We start from the raw sequence: 18,399 nt of genomic DNA, 5'->3' as shown, positions 1-18,399 counted from the left end.
GTATATCCTCTTGGATCATTAACAGGCCTGTCTGTGTGTCTTTGTGATTCTATGACTTGCATATGTTACTACCCGTCTGCTATCATTGTACCTTTTAACTAGACAACATACCATAGTTATTGTATATGTTTTTGTCTTCTGTTTCCTCTCTCTTTGTTTCTCCTCTTTTGGGACTCCTTTTCATGTTTACAATGGTACTTACTTGCATATGTTACATTTTGTCTGCTAGCATTGTACCCTTTAGCCAGAAAAGGTGCCATAGTTATCGTATATGTTTCAGTCTGTTGTATCTTTGTTCCTTGTTTTCCCTCTTTTGGGATCCCTTTCTATGTTTACAAGGGTACTTAATTGCTTATGTTATAATCCATCTGCTATCATTGAACCCTCTAGCTAGACAATGTACCATAGCTGTTGTATATGTTTACAACAGTTGCCCCTTCGTTTAGGAGGTGCCCTAACCCACCATCCCCTTCCCGCCCCCTTCACATGCGGACCCACCTCCCCCCCCTGTCAGCGATTTACCTGTCGCCCTCTCGGCTGGTAACCCCTAGCTATACCCCCCATAGAGCTTGCTTGCTCTCAGCTGGTCCCCGGGTACCTAGAGTACCGTTCCATTTTTCCCACCAGCACCCTGGACGAGTGTTCCGCACCACACTCGCCCTCCTACCCCTGTCCTCCCCACACTTCTACAATGTACCCCCAGTCCTGGTCGTCCCCGGTATCTACTCCTCTAGCAAGTCAGATGTCCTACTTCCTATACATATTTTCTCTTCCTGACTCCTCTCCCCTGACTTTCTAATGACCCTTCGCTTGATATCTTTTAATGTCAAAGGCCTCAATTCCCCTCAAAAAAAGGGGCAAACTCCATGCTTCACTACAGGCCCTTAAAGGTGATCTAGTATTCTTACAGGAGACCCATTTCATTAAACACCTACACCCGGAACTTAAGTCTAAAAGATTCCCCCTCACCTATCATGCTTGTGACACTACTAAGAAGAGATGCGGGGTGGCAATCCTTTTCTCCCGTAGTCTTGCTTTCGATCTTACAGATACGTATAGAGACAAAGGAGGTAGATATCTTATTATAGTGGGTAAACTGAATAATCTCCCCTGCACATTAGTGAATATTTACTCCCCGAACCAAGACCAGCACAAATTATTTAAACACCTAGGAACTATACTCTCTCAGGTCCGTAGAGGAGAATTGATAGTAGGTGGAGATTTCAATACGGTTCTTACCCCCCATCTGGACAGATCTGCCCCTTCAACGGTTCTTTCCGACAGGAGGGATGGGAGGAACTCCAGGGCATTTCAGGATTTTATGAAGCTCCATAATCTGTACGATACATGGAGAATCTCTGACCCTCTGGCCAGAGATTATTCCTTTTATTCCCCAGTCCATAATACCTATTCTCGAATCGATATGGTCCTGCTCAGCCACGATCTGACCCTTAAACTCACTAACTCTAATATTCATTCAATTACATGGTCTGACCATGCCCCAGTTTCGGCAGACCTCTCCTCCGCAGCTACTCGCCCCACTACCTTTTCTTGGCGAATCAACGAATCCCTCCTTCATAACCAGAATACGGTAGCTCATCTTAAATCCCTAATATCAGAATATTTTGAAACAAATGAGTCACCAGATATCTCACCCTCTACTCTCTGGAATGCCCATAAGGCGGTCATCAGAGGCCATCTAATAGCCTTGGCCGCAAATGCCAAAAAAGTAAGATTAGCTGAAACTGTGCGCCTCTCCACGTCCCTCCAGCAGTTGGAGGAACAACATAAATCCAACCCTGATCCGGCCGTACTTGAACAGAGTCTCTCTGTGAGGGGTGAGCTCAACCTGCTCCTTTCCCACCGAGTGGCCAACAAGCTGAAATGGCTGAATCAACGCTTTTATGAAAAGGGTGATAAGGCGGATAAGCTCCTGGCCACTCGGCTGCGGACTAAAATTTCTGCCCGCAATCTTATTGCTATTAGGGATTCATCAGGGGTCCTGGTTTATGATCCCAAATTAATCCGCTCGGAATTTCAGAAATACTATCTGAAACTGTATAATCTTACCCAACCACCCAACGTTTTGGCCCAACGGAATCAGGCGGAGCATATAGACAAATTCCTGGAGAACGCCCGACTCCCAAGGCTTACTCCTCAGGCCGCGGATAGTCTTAGTGAACCCGTTACCTTGGAGGAGGTAGGGCAGGTTATTAAGGCTCAGAAAGCGAGTAAGGCTCCTGTCCCGGATGGGTTTTCGGCAGCTTACTATAAAAAGTTTGCGGCTCTTCTGGCCCCTCGCCTCTCTACTCTTTTTAATTCTATCCTGAAGGGCAATTCTTGGCCCAAGGAATCTCTGGAGGCTCGGATAACTCTGATCCACAAGGAGGGTAAAGATGTCCATAATTGTGCTAACTACCGTCCAATATCTCTGCTTAACAATAACCTGAAACTATATGCCAAGATCCTGGCCAATCGCTTAAACACTGTGCTCCCTGGGCTAGTTCACTATGATCAGGTGGGGTTTGTTCCCGGTAGACAGGCCAGGGACAACACGAGGAGAACTATTGACCTTATTCACATACTCAACACCAGGAAAACTTCCTCCATCATTTTATCTTTAGATGCGGAAAAGGCCTTCGACAGGATCTCCTGGCAGTTCATGACTCATACTCTTAAGCACTTTGGCCTCTCCGGGGATTTCCTGTCGGGGGTCCAGGCCTTATACTCCCATCCCTCTGCTAAGGTCATGGTTAATGGCTCTCCTTCCGACCCAGTTCCAAACAGTAACGGTACCCGCCAGGGATGCCCACTCTCCCCTTTAATTTTCGCCTTGGTCATTGAACCTTTGGCGGCTACCATCCGAGCCTCCCCAGACATTAGAGGGGTCGAGACGGGGTCTTTGGAGAGTAAGCTCTCTTTGTTTGCTGACGATATTCTCCTCACTCTCCGGCAGCCAAGAACATCTTTGCCCAATCTGTTCTGCCTCCTCTCGAGATACGACGGCCTGTCCGGGTATAAAATTAACATAACAAAATCTGAGGCCCTATTTCTTAATATGCCTTCACAGGATTGCTGTGATCTCACCTCCCATTTTCACTTCAGATGGCAGAAGAAAAAAATTGAAATATCTGGGGGTCTATATCACCACCTCATACGAATCCCTGTACCAGGAGAATTATCCAGCTCTTTTCCGAAAACTCAAGTCAGATATTTTCTCCTGGCGGACCCTAATCATTTCGTGGCTGGGCAGGATCATCGCGGTTAAAATGACTATCCTTCCTCAACTTCTTTACCTTTTTCAGACATTGCCGGTGAGAATACCCCTAGCTGAATTATACTCCATGCAACAACACCTTTCTAAATTTGTGTGGCGGGGCAGGTCTCCCAGGCTCCGCCTGGCAGTGCTCAAAAAACCCAGAGGCTGTGGAGGCAGAGGCTTTCCGGATCTCAAGGCTTATTATTGGGCAGCCCAGCTTAGCTCAATTGTCTCCTCATTTGCTCCTCCCGCATCTCACTCATGGGCAGATTTGGAGGCTGCCTATCTCTCCATACCTGGTATATCTGGCCTTTGGGGAATTCCGCCCGGTATTCGTAAGGCTCTAACTAAACGTTTTCCAACTCTGGAATTTGCTGCCCGGATCTGGGAGACCTGCAAGAGCCATCTCTCTATCTTTCCTACTCCTCTGCATATTATACCCCTTTGGCATAATCCCTCCTTCCCCCCGGGTATGTCCCAATCTTTTTCCCGGTTGTGGACCAGGGCGGGATTTCGATTTGCAGGAAGCCTCCTTGAACGAGGAAGGCTTATACCCTATGATGTTCTTTGCTTTAGAGTTCCTAACTTTCATCCGCCTTTCTACCAATACTTGCAGGTTCGGCATTTCCTCCTGTCACTCCTGTCGGACAGTACGCCCCATCTCTCCTCCCAATTTGAATCTCTTTGCCTCTCCTCCCCCCTGCAAAAAGGTATGATCTCCTACCTGTATAGTCTTCTACTAAAGAAACTGGTGACGGCCGGGAATATACATGAGAGGGAGTGGGAGAGGGATCTGGGCCCGCCCCCGGAGGAGGACTGCTGGGAAACCATTAGACTGAATGTGGCCTCTAGTTCCATCTCCACACTTATCAAGGAAAACGCATATAAAGTATATTATAGGTGGTATCTTACACCTGATAGGCTGGCAAAGATGTATCAGTCGGCTTTTCCCGACTGCTGGAGAGGTTGTGGTCACCGAGGCACTCTCGTACACATTTGGTGGTCCTGCCCTGTCATTTCCTCCTTCTGGGATAGGGTTGCGAGACTTCTCTCCTCCCTTTTCCAATGCCCTATTAGGAAGGACCCGTGGTCATTCTTACTTTGTTATCCTATACAAGACCTTGATACCCACTCAGCGAAACTAGCTTCACACGTGTTGGCGGCCACCAAATGCCTGATAGCTAAATCTTGGAAGCAGGTGGAGCCTCCTCGCATCTCTTCTTTAAGATCATATATATGGTTTATAGCCAACATGGAAAGGATCACCTCCTTACTACGGGACAAAGAGGACAAATTCCACCAGGTTTAGGCCCCCTGGCTCTATGCTTAGAGTCTTGCAGTCTGTACCCCTCTGATTAATCTCCTTCTTGCACAACCCCACATTAATTTGAGCCTATCACTTTTCTAAAAAGGCCACCTCACAGTCCAGGTAGCGCTCTCTCTTGAGAGAAAGTACGCTTCTCTTAGTTTACTTCATCTGACGACCTTGTACTTTTCCCCCTTCCCTACCCCATACCCCTCTAAAGCCCACTGCCTTACCTTTCCCTTCCTTATCCATTACTAACCTGTTATATTGCAATACATATCTCTGTTATGAAGGTGACATTGCTGGATACATGTATCTCGAATGTTTTGCTCAAGCTTCTTGTTTTCTGCTTATGTCACGTATGTTCTTGTTTTTCTTTTTGATTTGCAAAAAAATTTTGAGTTAAAAAAAAATAAAAAAATGACAATGTGTATTTTAAAGTGCTCCGAACACATAATCATATATGAGAGGGGTGCTGGGGGTCTCAGGCAGCGGATTGGCCGGACAGACCCCTGGAACACACAAGCGACAGTGGAATTTGATGTTAGTTGAACTGGAAACGTCTCCTATAACTAGTCATCATGGCCTAGCTGTAACAATGGACTGTTGTGTACCACTAGTTGTGTGGTCTCTCATCTTGAGGTGCTGGGTCTAACAGTCATCCTAAAATTCACCAGGGTGTTTGAATGTTTCTGCAAGACACCTGCAAGTTGCAGCATCTATGGTAACCCTACTAGACTGATTGAATACAGGGATAAGATCACAGTGGTCAAGATAACAAATAATAAAGGATCAGGATAACAAACAGACATTCAGATGCAGAGAGTAAGGAGGAAGTGCCAGGGTAGTGTCACAATACAATATGAGGATGTACTATATGATGTAATAACATTCTATATGTTACAGCACATCTGGCGTCAATATATCCAGTTTATTTTGGGTTTTAGCCAAAGGTTCAAGGCGAAAACTAATATTTGCATTATCATTATTGACTAGTTTTAGACTTTGGTTCAGGATATCTAACCTGCTAAATATGAGTAAAGGAGCTGAACACCAACGAAACTGATACTTTCTTATTTCCAGACAATTATTTTGCTGGGAAGGAGTTTTACAATTTCTTTTCTTAATGCTTTTGTTTTATCCAAAGAATGTTACATTGTTCAGTTTTATACACGCGTTTTTTTGCAGTGAAGCCTTTTTTCTTTAAACTGTATTTGTACATTGGGCGACATGAAAAATACAGGGCATGATATCAGCAATATATACTTATTACCACTCAGAAGTAGAACACACCAACATGATAGTAAGACAAATAGATACTGAAAACCTGAGTAAGAGAAGGTCGGGAGATGAGAATGGAGGAAAGTGCATGTGGATGAGGGCTAGGAGAGAGTCTGCCTATTGCAGGAAAATGAAATGGTTAGGTAAAAAGAAAGAGCATGGAAGTAGTTCTCCAAAACTATTAGGATGTATTCCCATACTGGTCATATATATATACCACATTCTATTATGAATTGCCTGTCTAGATGGGGCTATGGGGCATCTCCAGGCTGCTGCCAGCTGGCAGCAAATATTATGTGTCTAATCAGTTTGTTTTGGTAGCGAGCAGCCGAGGGAACACCCAAGGAAAGAAGGAAATATTTTGGAGATAAAGGAACGTTTATGCTTTGGATCAAGCTTATTAAAAAAGTATTGTCCTTCCAGAAGGGAGTCAACTTGGGACATTGCCACCAGATGTGAAGATAGGCGCTGACAACAGAGCAGCCTCGTCAACAGATGTCTGATATATCAGAATTAATTCAATGTAATCTTGTTGGGACATATTATCAGTGAAACGGGAACATGTAGGCATTCACTTGTTTGCTCTGTTTTTTGAATTTTAGACCAGACCTCTTGCATGAGCTCTCCCAGGTCTGAAACCAAGACTAGGACGTAAGACTCTTTTGGAGTGGCCCCTGGCTTAATTAACAGGGTGTGTAGTGTTGACTCTTGATCTTTGATAGAAGCTTGTCATAGGCATAGAGCCTCGACCATTGTGAAAGAGCGATTGTTGAGGCACAGCACCGATTGTTTAGCCTTCAGTGCTAAGGGTGAGATGGACTCATCTTCAGCGTATATATTAAAAGTGCCAAGGATGAGTCCACTACACTACAGGCAATGTTAAAAAGACAGAAGATGAGGGAGGCATCTCTCCTCAATCCCGGCAACCATAGACAAGTGTACCCTTTTATTGGAAAGAGAATAACCCTTACACTGCTGAAAACATTAAGGAGCCCAGTGTCATGATCTGCCTCCTGCCGCTCTTGTCTGCCAAGTACTATGCTGGACTTTTGCATTTATATGTATCGAATTTGTAGTACCACTGTTCCGCCAAAGGAGCCACTGTGGTACTTAGACTGCTTTCTTACCTGCCAAAGCCAAGCTTGTTACGCCAGGATGCTTAGCACCTGTCCCTGGCCTGTAAAAGCCTGCCTGTTCCAGCAGCCTTTGTCAGTTCATGTGTTGCCTTTACTGGTTCTTATGTTGTCATGCTGTATGACCCCAAGCCTGTGCAGATTCACACTGTTATTGTCTTACAAGTGGTGAGGGTATTGATTACAAACATTCATCTATAGTTTTAACAATAATGGGTTATGAAGGCTAGTTATTACTAACTCAAGCCATGATGTTAGACTCAGGGAGCAATTCCCTCTTCTAATTAACTGTAATAGCAAAGTTGGCAGTGCACAGCACAAAACTTAAGAGTCTGTTTTGAAATGATGCTTTAATTTCTTAAGAAGTGAATACTGTACTCAGAGCTCCCTTATTGGCTTTGGAAGTTATGATGCTGATATATTAGTAGAGATCAGAGAAACAATTAGAAGTTTCCACAGTTAGACTAATGGTGTAAGTGAGAAAGCAAGAATAGAAGCTTAAAGGCTGTGGCACCTCTTGGGAGATAATATGAGCCTCAGTCAGAGCCTTTATTTGTTAATATGGAGCGCTACGCTCTGTCTCCCATCTTGGTAGTGGTCTCCACTGTGATTTAGTGAAGAAAGGAAGTGGGGCAGCCTCCAGCAGTCCGCATCGCTCTACCGAGCATACACAGACAGGAAGTTCAGTTCTCAGCAGGTTCTTCCAGTGACCGTTGTATTGTAAAGATGTATATAACTTATGTACTTGCATGTTATGAACTTGCCCTTAGAATTGCTCTTATCAAAGATGGTCGGGCCTGTCTCAAGAATACTTCATCTTGAATCTCATTTCCTGTTTGGGCCTAGAAAAGGCACTTCCTGTTCTGAAGCCTTTGCCTGAGTATTGTGGTTGTATCTGAACTATATGCATCTACAGAACCTTGCTCCCTCTTGTGATTTGGAATACAATTGCTTGATATTTCTACCAGACCTTTATCTGTCTTGACAATGTGGAATTCACTTGTTGGATACTTGAGATTTATAGATATCAAAATAAATCCTGTTTACTATAGAACTACCTGGCTAGTGGGTTCCATTTGTGATACCAGAAGTGTGACAATAACTGGAGCTGCTTAAGCTTGGCATACAGCCTGTCTGCCACAGTCAGTATCAACTGGAGATATGTATAGATCATCTGCTACAACAAGTTCTGAAATAAAACCAACAAATTGGTTTAAGTCTAAAAGCTTCTTGTAGTTTAACATTTGCCACCAATGTTGCCAAAACCTATTACATACAATAGTACAAGTGCCCTGATAATAGGTTTCTGACAGTATTAATAAGGTGGAGGACCCCAGATGGTACAAGATCTGCATAGGAGACAGTATACCCCCTAGACCAGTGTTGGCTAACCTGTGACACTCAAGGTTTGATCTCTGTTTCCATCTGGAGTGCTACTTGATTAAGTCAAGGACTCACTATAGAAGGTGCTGGTGAGACACTTTTATTATGTGCAGGCCAGTATGTGGTGGCCCCGGGGTCCCCTCTGTAGACAGGGGCACCAGTGTGCCAGGATAGTTTCAATCCACAATTTATGATAGGTTGTGGAGTTGGGTACTTTGATAGCGGATTATTAGGAGAGAATCATCCTTGCGTGTAGTAGTCAGGGGGGATAATAGTAGTAGAGGTACAGCTTTGATGCAAAACCCAGGTGCCACATGGCAGTTGGCAGGGCAATAGGCCAAGAGCCGTCTCCGCCTACTACAGGTCACACTTTAGACCAAAACCTGAAGTCAGCTCCAGAACTTTACTTATATACATTTTTTGCAACGATTAAGGTGGATTTCCTTAAACAGTCTCGGAGCTCAGTCTCAGAGGGTCTGGCCAGTATAGTTGCTCAGCCATGCTCCAGGAAGCAAAATCTCTATCCATGCTATCAGAAGTAAAACATATTTGGCAGATTGGATTTTACAGAGGGTAATACTACTTAGGAAAGATGCCGCCATGCTATCTTCATATGCTCAATATTAAATGTTACACGTTTTCTTCAATTTTCCAATCTGTCCACCAAGTGGCACTGTGATATTGCAAGTTTAGGATAACAGAGTAGGAAATGTACTCCCCACTTACACAAATACACAGAATTACATATACTAATAACATACAGAGGACATAAAAGTATACCATATAACATACAAAACAAGAGAAGTGTTTTCTGTACTTACACATACATAATAATATATACTAAAAGCATAGAACAAGAGAAGTGTACTCTGCAATTTCATATATATATACAGGATAATAACATATAGGATAAATAATCTAGACTACTAATAACATAGAACAAGAGAAGTGTACTCTACAGTTACAGATACATATAGGAAAATAAGATATACTAATACCATATTGCATAATAATACAACATACATAATAACATATACAAATAATCAATAAACACAAATAAAAGCACGCTGTTGGATCAAGGGTGATTTCCTCTTTTTGGGCTTTATAAACAAACTGTACTGTGTGTGTTGTCAATATGAAAACATAGGGAGATTTCTAGGAATACAAGCATAGCGTATATAATATATAACATTGTCCCAGGTATTCCCTCGCTTCTATCCATGCTGGAGCTCTGGGACCTCTCCCACGTGGTATGACTATTGATCTGACAGGGACACCAGGTCAGACCCCGGGACGATGACGGGACAGTTCCTGGCACACAGCTCCCACACTCTGCACGTCTCTGGGAACCTGACAAACTCAAATTGCTTCAACCTCTGACTTCTGCAACCTCTGCAAACACAAGTCCCAGGCTCCACAGCACATCTACACGTCCACCAGGGCAGGTCTGATGGGGCCAAGAGAACTGAATCCAAATCAAATACAAACCCACAACTAGGAAAATATAGTAAGATCAATGTGCTCAACATACAACATGTAATATTATACAGCAAAATGTCACTAACCTCTGTGCTGTACATCAGTACATCAATATTATTATACAGTGTGATCATCATCAGTGTATAATCAGTATTATTATACAGAGCAGTGTGATCATTATTGGTGTATACTCAGTGTGAGGATACCACCCTTAGCTGGGATGGCAGTTATCCTCTGAGGAATTCAACACACTTGGGTAGACCGGAATAAATCCAAAATAAGGCATTGTTATAACAGAACAACGTCACAAGACGTTCACAAGTTACAGAGTAAATGGTAGCATGTATCCTCCAGCAGCCTCTTGCAGTCAGCACTCCAAAATAATAATCTCAGTCTCTATCAGAGACTTATCCTCCCGCAATATTACCACTACCGACTAGCTGGACAGTTACGGTGTCACCCACCCTGTGTTACTGGCTCACACAGACAGTGTCCTGGTAGGGTTTCCTTCAGCAGCACCACGATGCCTGGCCCAGAGTCCTTTATGCTGATGTTTTGTACACCAGGATCCTCCAAGCTAGGAGACATTCTCCTCTCCCTATATTCTTGGCTGTATACACAGGGATTAGGGTAAAATGTCTCAATCCTCCCCCTTACAGCAGGGGTCTATCCGTGGACACTTTAACTGTTATACATACTGTCTCTGTTACCTTGATTATACAATGGAATGGTTTGACTCAATTAGCTATCTAGTTGAATACACTAAACCAGGGCCGGACTGGGACTAAAAATCAGCCCTGGCATTTAAAGCACACAGGCCCACGTGTTGTGGGCTCCATGCACTATATTGTTGCACACTGATGCTGGCGCAGTACAACATGATGTAGTATGAGTGTGTGTGTGGGGGGGGGGGTATTTATTTCTCCTAATGACCCTCAACATTACATTATTAGCACCCCAATTACATCAATAAACACCATGACAATACATTATTAGTACCCAAATTACAGCAATAAATAACCCCCCACACACACTCATACTACATCAATCACCCCCACATTACAGCAACCGGCATCACCCCCCACATTACAGCAACCGGCATCACCCCCCACATTACAGCATCCAGCGTCACCCCCCACATTACAGCAACCAGCATCACCCCCACATTACAGCAACCGGCATCACCCCCACATTACAGCAACCGGCATCACCCCCACATTACAGCAATCGGCATCACCCCCACATTACAGCAACCAGCATCACCCCCACATTACAGCAACCGGCATCACCCCCACATTACAGCGTCCAGCATTACCCCCCACATTACAGCGTCCAGCATCACCCCCCCCCACATCACCCCCCACATTACAGCAACCAGCATCACCCCCACATTACAGCAACTGGCATCACCCCCCACATTACATCAACCGGCATCACTCCCCACATTACAGCAACCGGCATCACCCCCACATTATAGCAATACCCTCTCCTACTTATTAGCAATACTAAGCACCAAACACACTACAACATTGCCACCAGCACGCCACCCCATACTACAGCAATACCACCAATTATACAGACGCCACTGTAGGAAACAATGTTTTGCTTTTTTCAAATCTCCCACAAAATAGCAACAACGAACAGAGTACTTACACACATATAGGTAACAGGTACCCTTTTCCCTCAATTAAATAGTAATGGCAGAATTTTCATGAATCATTCCACATGAAATAAAACTAACATATATCTAAAAAAAACATAACTATTGAATGATCAGTTGAATCCACACGGCCACATTAAAAGTATTTCCATCTACAGCAAAATGTCAGAGAAAAATATTTTTGTTTTACTACAGTAATTGGATATGCGTCTTTTCTATTCATTTTAAATAACACAGTATATAAATTAAGGGGGATAGAGGAGGTGGGTGAGAAATAATTGGATGTGATCCATCAGTTTGATTAGATAGGAAACATTTAGATTATTTACCTGGAGGCGTCTACCCCCTTGACTCACAGGCAGGGCTGACAAGAGGAATTTTGGGCCCCGATACAGCAACTTCTTTGGGCTCCCATCATATTCAACAATGAAAGACTTGCCTTTGGCAGAAGTTCATATGATGCCACACCGTAGTGTGCCCAGTTCATATTATGCCACATTGTAGTGCCCCAAGGTCATATTATGCCACATAGTATTACCCTCAATTCATATTTGGTCATGCAGAAGTGCCCACAAATCATATTATGGCATAGTAGTGCCCCCAAATCATTAGTAAAGCTCAGATAAAAACTCATTCACAAATAAAAATTGCTACAGCATATCAGATACTGAGTGTGAGTCCCAAGAGCAGCTTAATACATCATTTACAATGCAAACAAAAATAGATATATTGACACAATTACAGATAAAATTTATGACAAGCAATGTTTTTTCCTCTTAATTAAAAATCTCTGTACAGATAAATATGCAAAAAACATTACAGCGCAATAATGAGCAATACATAGTGTTAAACATTATTGGATACGCTGTAGTGTCCCCAGTTCAAGAAAGGATGGTTAAAAACATATTGCACACGAGAAAATATATGAACTTACCTGATTATGGCATCCTGTGTTCTGTTCTCCTAGTGGGCGCGCTGGGCGAGGAGGGATCAGCAGCTGTCAGCTCACACAGGCAGTCGGGAGCAGGAATAGAGGGCAGTGGTCGAAGCAGAAATTTAGGAGTGGGGGTATAGAAAATATAAGTGAATGGAGTATGAAGGCTTGATTTTTTATTTTTTTTAACACTTGTCCCCTCTGTGCATTTCCATTCTTCATTACTACTTGTGTTTTATGATGGCTGCATCCCTGACATTCCCATTCTTAAGATGTCTCTCCCTTTACACTTTCTTTTACCTATGCCCCTGCACCATCTTCTCCTTTGTCCCTCTCACTTAACCCCCTGCACTACCTTCTCCGCTGGCTCTCACACATCTTCCTGTACCACCTACTCCCCTGGCTCTCTCACACGTCTTCCTGCACCCTCTACCCCCCGGCTCTCACTCCTCTTCCTGCACCCCCTACCACCCTGGCTCTCTCACCCCCTTCGGCTCTCTCACCTCCTTTCCCAGCACCCCCTTCGGCTCTCTCACCCCCTCTCCCAGCACCCCCTGGCTCTCACCCCCTCTCCCAGCACCCCCTGGCTCTCACCCCCTTTCCCAGCACCCCCTTCGGCTCTCTCACCCCCTCTCCCAGCACCCCCTGGCTCTCACCCCCTTTCCCAGCACCCCCTTCCGCTCTCTCACCCCCTCTCCCAGCACCCCTTTCAGCTCTCTCACCCCCTTTCCCAGCACCCCCTTCCGCTCTCTCACCCCCTTCGGCTCTCACACCCCCTCTCCCAGCACCCCCTGGCTCTCTCACCCCCTCTCCCAGCACCCCCTTTCCCAGCACCCCCTTCCGCTCTCTCACCCCCTTCGGCTCTCACCCCCTCTCCCAGCACCCCCTGGCTCTCTCACCCCCTCTCCCAGCACCCCCTTCGGCTCTCTCACCCCCTCTCCCAGCACCCCCTTCGGCTCTCTCACCCCCTCTCCCAGCACCCCCTTCGGCTCTCTCACCCCCTCTCCCAGCAGCCCCTGGCTCTCAACCCCTTTCCCAGCACCCCCTTCCGCTCTCTCACCCCCTTTCCCAGCACCCCCTTCAGCTCTCTCACCCCCTCTCCCAGCACCCCCTGGCTCTCACCCCCTTTCCCAGCACCCCCTTCGGCTCTCTCACCCCCTTTCCCAGCACCCTCTTCGGCTCTCTCACCTCCTTACCCAGCACCCCCTTCGGCTCTCTCACCCCCTCTCCCAGCACCCCCTGGCTCTCATCCCCTTTCCCAGCACCCCCTCCGGCTCTCTCACCCCCTCTCCAAGCACCCCCTAGCTCTCACCCCCTTTCCCAGCACCCCCTGGCTCTCACCCCCTTTCCCAGCACTCCCTGGCTCTCACCCCCTTTCCCAGCACTCCCTGGCTCTCACCACCTGAAAATCGCGGGCACCCCCGCCCGAAAATCACGGCACCCCCGCGACCCCCCCCCTTAAAATCGCGGGCACCCCCGCCCGAAAATCGCGGCACCCCCCCCCCCCCGAAAATCGCGGCACCCCCGCGACCCCCCCCCCCGTCTTCAGTAAAAAAAAAAAACAAATTAAAAAAGACAGGAAACTCACCAGTGTAACTGGCTGCACAGCATAACGGAGCTGGGGAGCGCGCAGCAGAGGTGGCTGGTTCCTCCAGCCACCAAGAAGACAGGGGGAGTCGGGCCGGCCCATATAGCCATCGGCCCTTCTGGCATTTGCCAGAAGTGCCAGATGGCCAGTCCGGCCCTGCACTAAACAAAGGGTTACAATTTAAAATCAAATAATGACATTTCACACTTGTGTGAAACAACAAGACATTTGACACATTGTATCAGCAGTGTTACACAATCTGAGGCTGTGATACATTTTGATACAATAACATTTACATTGATACATATGAATACATTTCCCAATGCTATTTTAGCCAGTATATTACTGTGGAGGCACATTGCATATGATCTAGAAGTTCTAACCTCATTACCTCTCAGATTATCTGTTGACCTAGCTAATTAACATGGGCTGCCAGCTGGTTAACTCAGACATTGTTCTGATTACAAACCAAATTTAAGCTGCACCTCATAACAATGGACATTTGAGACAAATGGTAATTACATTAGATAACACAAGCAAAATGACTGCTGCTGTCCTGTTATTTTCACACAGTATGGCAATATTCTTTATATTTATACTACATACAATATTGCAGGAAATAGCAATGGCAAAATGTACCTAATAACATTAAATAATAATAATAAACACTTAATACACCAATACTGTGGTGTATATACTTAGACAAGGATTAAAAACTACATTAAAGTGAGAAACGGGTAATGAATAAAAATTTCTGTGTCCAGTAGCACCACGTTTCATGACACTCAGTATTATTATACAGTGTGATCATTATCAGTGTATACTCAGTATTATTATACAGTGTGATCATTATCAGTGTATACTCAGTATTATTATACAGTGTGATCATTATCAGTGTATACTCAGTATTATTATAGAGTGTGATCATTATCAGTGTATACTCAGTATTATTATACGAGGCAGTGTGATCATTATCAGTGTATACTCCGTATTATTATACAGAGCCATGTGATCATTATCAGTGTATACTCAGTATTATTATACGAGGCAGTGTGATCATTATCAGTGTATACTCAGTATTATTATACAGTGTGATCATTATCAGTGTATACTCAGTATTATTATACAGATCAGTGTGATCATTATCAGTGTATACTCAGTATTATTATACAGAGCAGTGTGATCATTATCGGTGTATACTCAGTATTATTATACAGTGTGATCATTATCAGTGTATACTCAGTATTATTATACAGTGTGATCATTATCAGTGTATACTCATTATTATTATACAGTGTGATCATTATCAGTGTATACTCAGTATTATTATACAGTGTGATCATTATCAGTGTATACTCAGTATTATTATACAGTGTGATCACTATCAGTGTATACTCAGTATTATTATACAGAGCAGTGTGATCATTATCAGTGTATACTCTGTATTATTATACAGTGCGATCATTATCAGTGTATACTCAGTATTATTATACAGTGCGATCATTATCAGTGTATACTCAGTATTATTATACAGAGCAGTGTGATCATTATCGGTGTATACTCAGTATTATTATACAGTGTGATCATTATCAGTGTATACGCAGTATTATTATACAGTGTGATCATTATCAGTGTATACTCAGTATTATTATACAGTGTGATCATTATCAGTGTATACTCAGTATTATTATACAGTGCGATCATCAGGGCCGGTGCTAGGGTCCATGGCGCCCTAGGCAAAATCCGCGCCCTCTCCCTCCCCCCGCAAAAATCGGCGCCCTCCTGCCCCCTCACCCCATATTTTCTTACCTTGTCTCACCACCGCCGCCTCTCTGCTCCATCTCCTCCCCTCCACTCACTGACACTAGTAAGTGGAGGGGAGGAGACGGAGCAGAGAGGCGGCGGTGGTGAGCAATAGCCTCTTCCCCCCCCCCCTCCCCATGTATCTGAATGCTGTGCGTCGGCCGTGACAGGTATGGTCAGCGGTCGCCGCACAGTTTTAAAATTAATTTCCAGTTCTGTGGCGCCCTCCAGGCGCCCCCCAGAGCCCGGCGCCCTAGGCAAGTGCCTAACCTTGCCTAATGGGAGCGCCGGGCCTGGCGATCATTATCAGTGTATACTCAGTATTATTATACAGTGTGATCATTAACAGTGTATACTCAGTATTATTATACAGTGTGATCATTATCAGTGTATACTCAGTATTATTATACAGAGCAGTGTGACCATTATCAGTGTATACTCAGTACTATTATACAGTGTGATCATTATCAGTGTATACTCAGTATTATTATACAGAGCAGTGTGATAATTATCAGTGTATACTCAGTATTATTATACAGTGTGATCATTATCAGTGTATACTCAGTATTATTATACAGTGTGATCATTATCAGTGTATACTCAGTATTATTATACAGAGCAGTGTGATCATTATCAGTGTATACTCAGTATTATTATACAGTGTGATCATTATCAGTGTATACTGAGTATTATTATACAGTGTGATCATTATCAGTGTATACTCAGTATTATTATACAGTGTGATCATTATCAGTGTATACTCAGTATTATTATACAGAGCAGTGTGATCATTATCAGTGTATACTCAGTATTATTATACAGTGTGATCATTATCAGTGTATACTGAGTATTATTATACAGTGTGATCATTATCAGTGTATACTTGGTATTATTATACAGTGTGATCATTATCAGTGTATACTCAGTATTATTATACAGTGTGATCATTATCAGTGTATACTCAGTATTATTATACAGTGTGATCATTATCAGTGTATACACAGTATTATTATACAGAGCAGTGTGATCATTATCAGTGTATACTCAGTATTATTATACAGTGTGATCATTATCAGTGTATACTCAGTATTATTATACAGTGTGATCATTATCAGTGTATACTCAGTATTATTATACGAGGCAGTGTGATCATTATCAGTGTATACTCAGTATTATTATACAGAGCCATGTGATCATTATCAGTGTATACTCAGTATTATTATACAGTGTGATCATTATCAGTGTATACTCAGTATTATTATACAGAGCAGTGTGATCATTATCAGTGTATACTCAGTATTATTATACAGAGCAGTGTGATCATTATCACTGTATACTCAGTATTATTATACAGTGTGACCATTATCAGTGTATACTCAGTATTATTATACAGAGCAGTGTGATCATTATCAGTGTATACTCAGTATTATTATACAGAGCAGTGTGATCATTATCAGTGTATACTCAGTATTATTATACAGTGTGATCATTATCAGTGTATACTCAGCATTATTATACAGAGCAGTGTGATCATTATCAGTGTATACTCAGTATTATACAGAGCAGTGTGATCATTATCAGTGTATACTCAGTATTATACAGAGCAGTGTGATCATTATCAGTGTATACTCAGTATTATTATACAGTGTGATCATTATCAGTGTATACTCAGTATTATTATACAGTGATCATTATCAGTGTATACTCAGTATTATTATACAGAGCAGTGTGATCATTATCAGTGTATACTCAGTATTATTATACAGTGTGATCATTATCAGTGTATACTCAGTATTATTATACAGAGCAGTGTGATCATTATCAGTGTATACTCAGTATTATTATTCAGTGTGATCATTATCAGTGTATACTCAGCATTATTATACAGAGCAGTGTGATCATTATCAGTGTATACTCAGTATTATTATACAGTGTGATCATTATCAGTGTATACTCAGTATTATTATACAGTGTGACCATTATCAGTGTATACTCAGTATTATTATACAGTGTGATCATTATCAGTGTATACTCAGTATTATTATACAGTGTGATCATTATCAGTGTATACTCAGTATTATTATACAGAGCAGTGTGATCATTATCAGTGTATACTCAGTATTATTATTCAGTGTGATCATTATCAGTGTATACTCAGCATTATTATACAGAGCAGTGTGATCATTATCAGTGTATACTCAGTATTATTATACAGTGTGATCATTATCAGTGTATACTCAGTATTATTATACAGTGTGATCATTATCAGTGTATACTCAGTATTATTATACAGTGTGATCATTATCAGTGTATACTCAGTATTATTATACAGTGTGATCATTATCAGTGTATACTCAGTATTATTATACAGTGTGATCACTATCAGTGTATACTCAGTATTATTATACAGTGTGATCACTATCAGTGTATACTCAGTATTATTATACAGTGTGATCATTATCAGTGTATACTCAGTATTATTATACAGTGTGATCATTATCAGTGTATACTCAGTATTATTATACAGAGCAGTGTGATCATTATCAGTGTATACTCAGTATTATTATACAGAG

Source organism: Mixophyes fleayi, chromosome 4, assembly GCF_038048845.1.
Source record: "Mixophyes fleayi isolate aMixFle1 chromosome 4, aMixFle1.hap1, whole genome shotgun sequence".
Taxonomy (NCBI): Eukaryota; Metazoa; Chordata; class Amphibia; order Anura; family Limnodynastidae; genus Mixophyes; species Mixophyes fleayi.
This window is presented reverse-complemented; position numbering follows the sequence as displayed.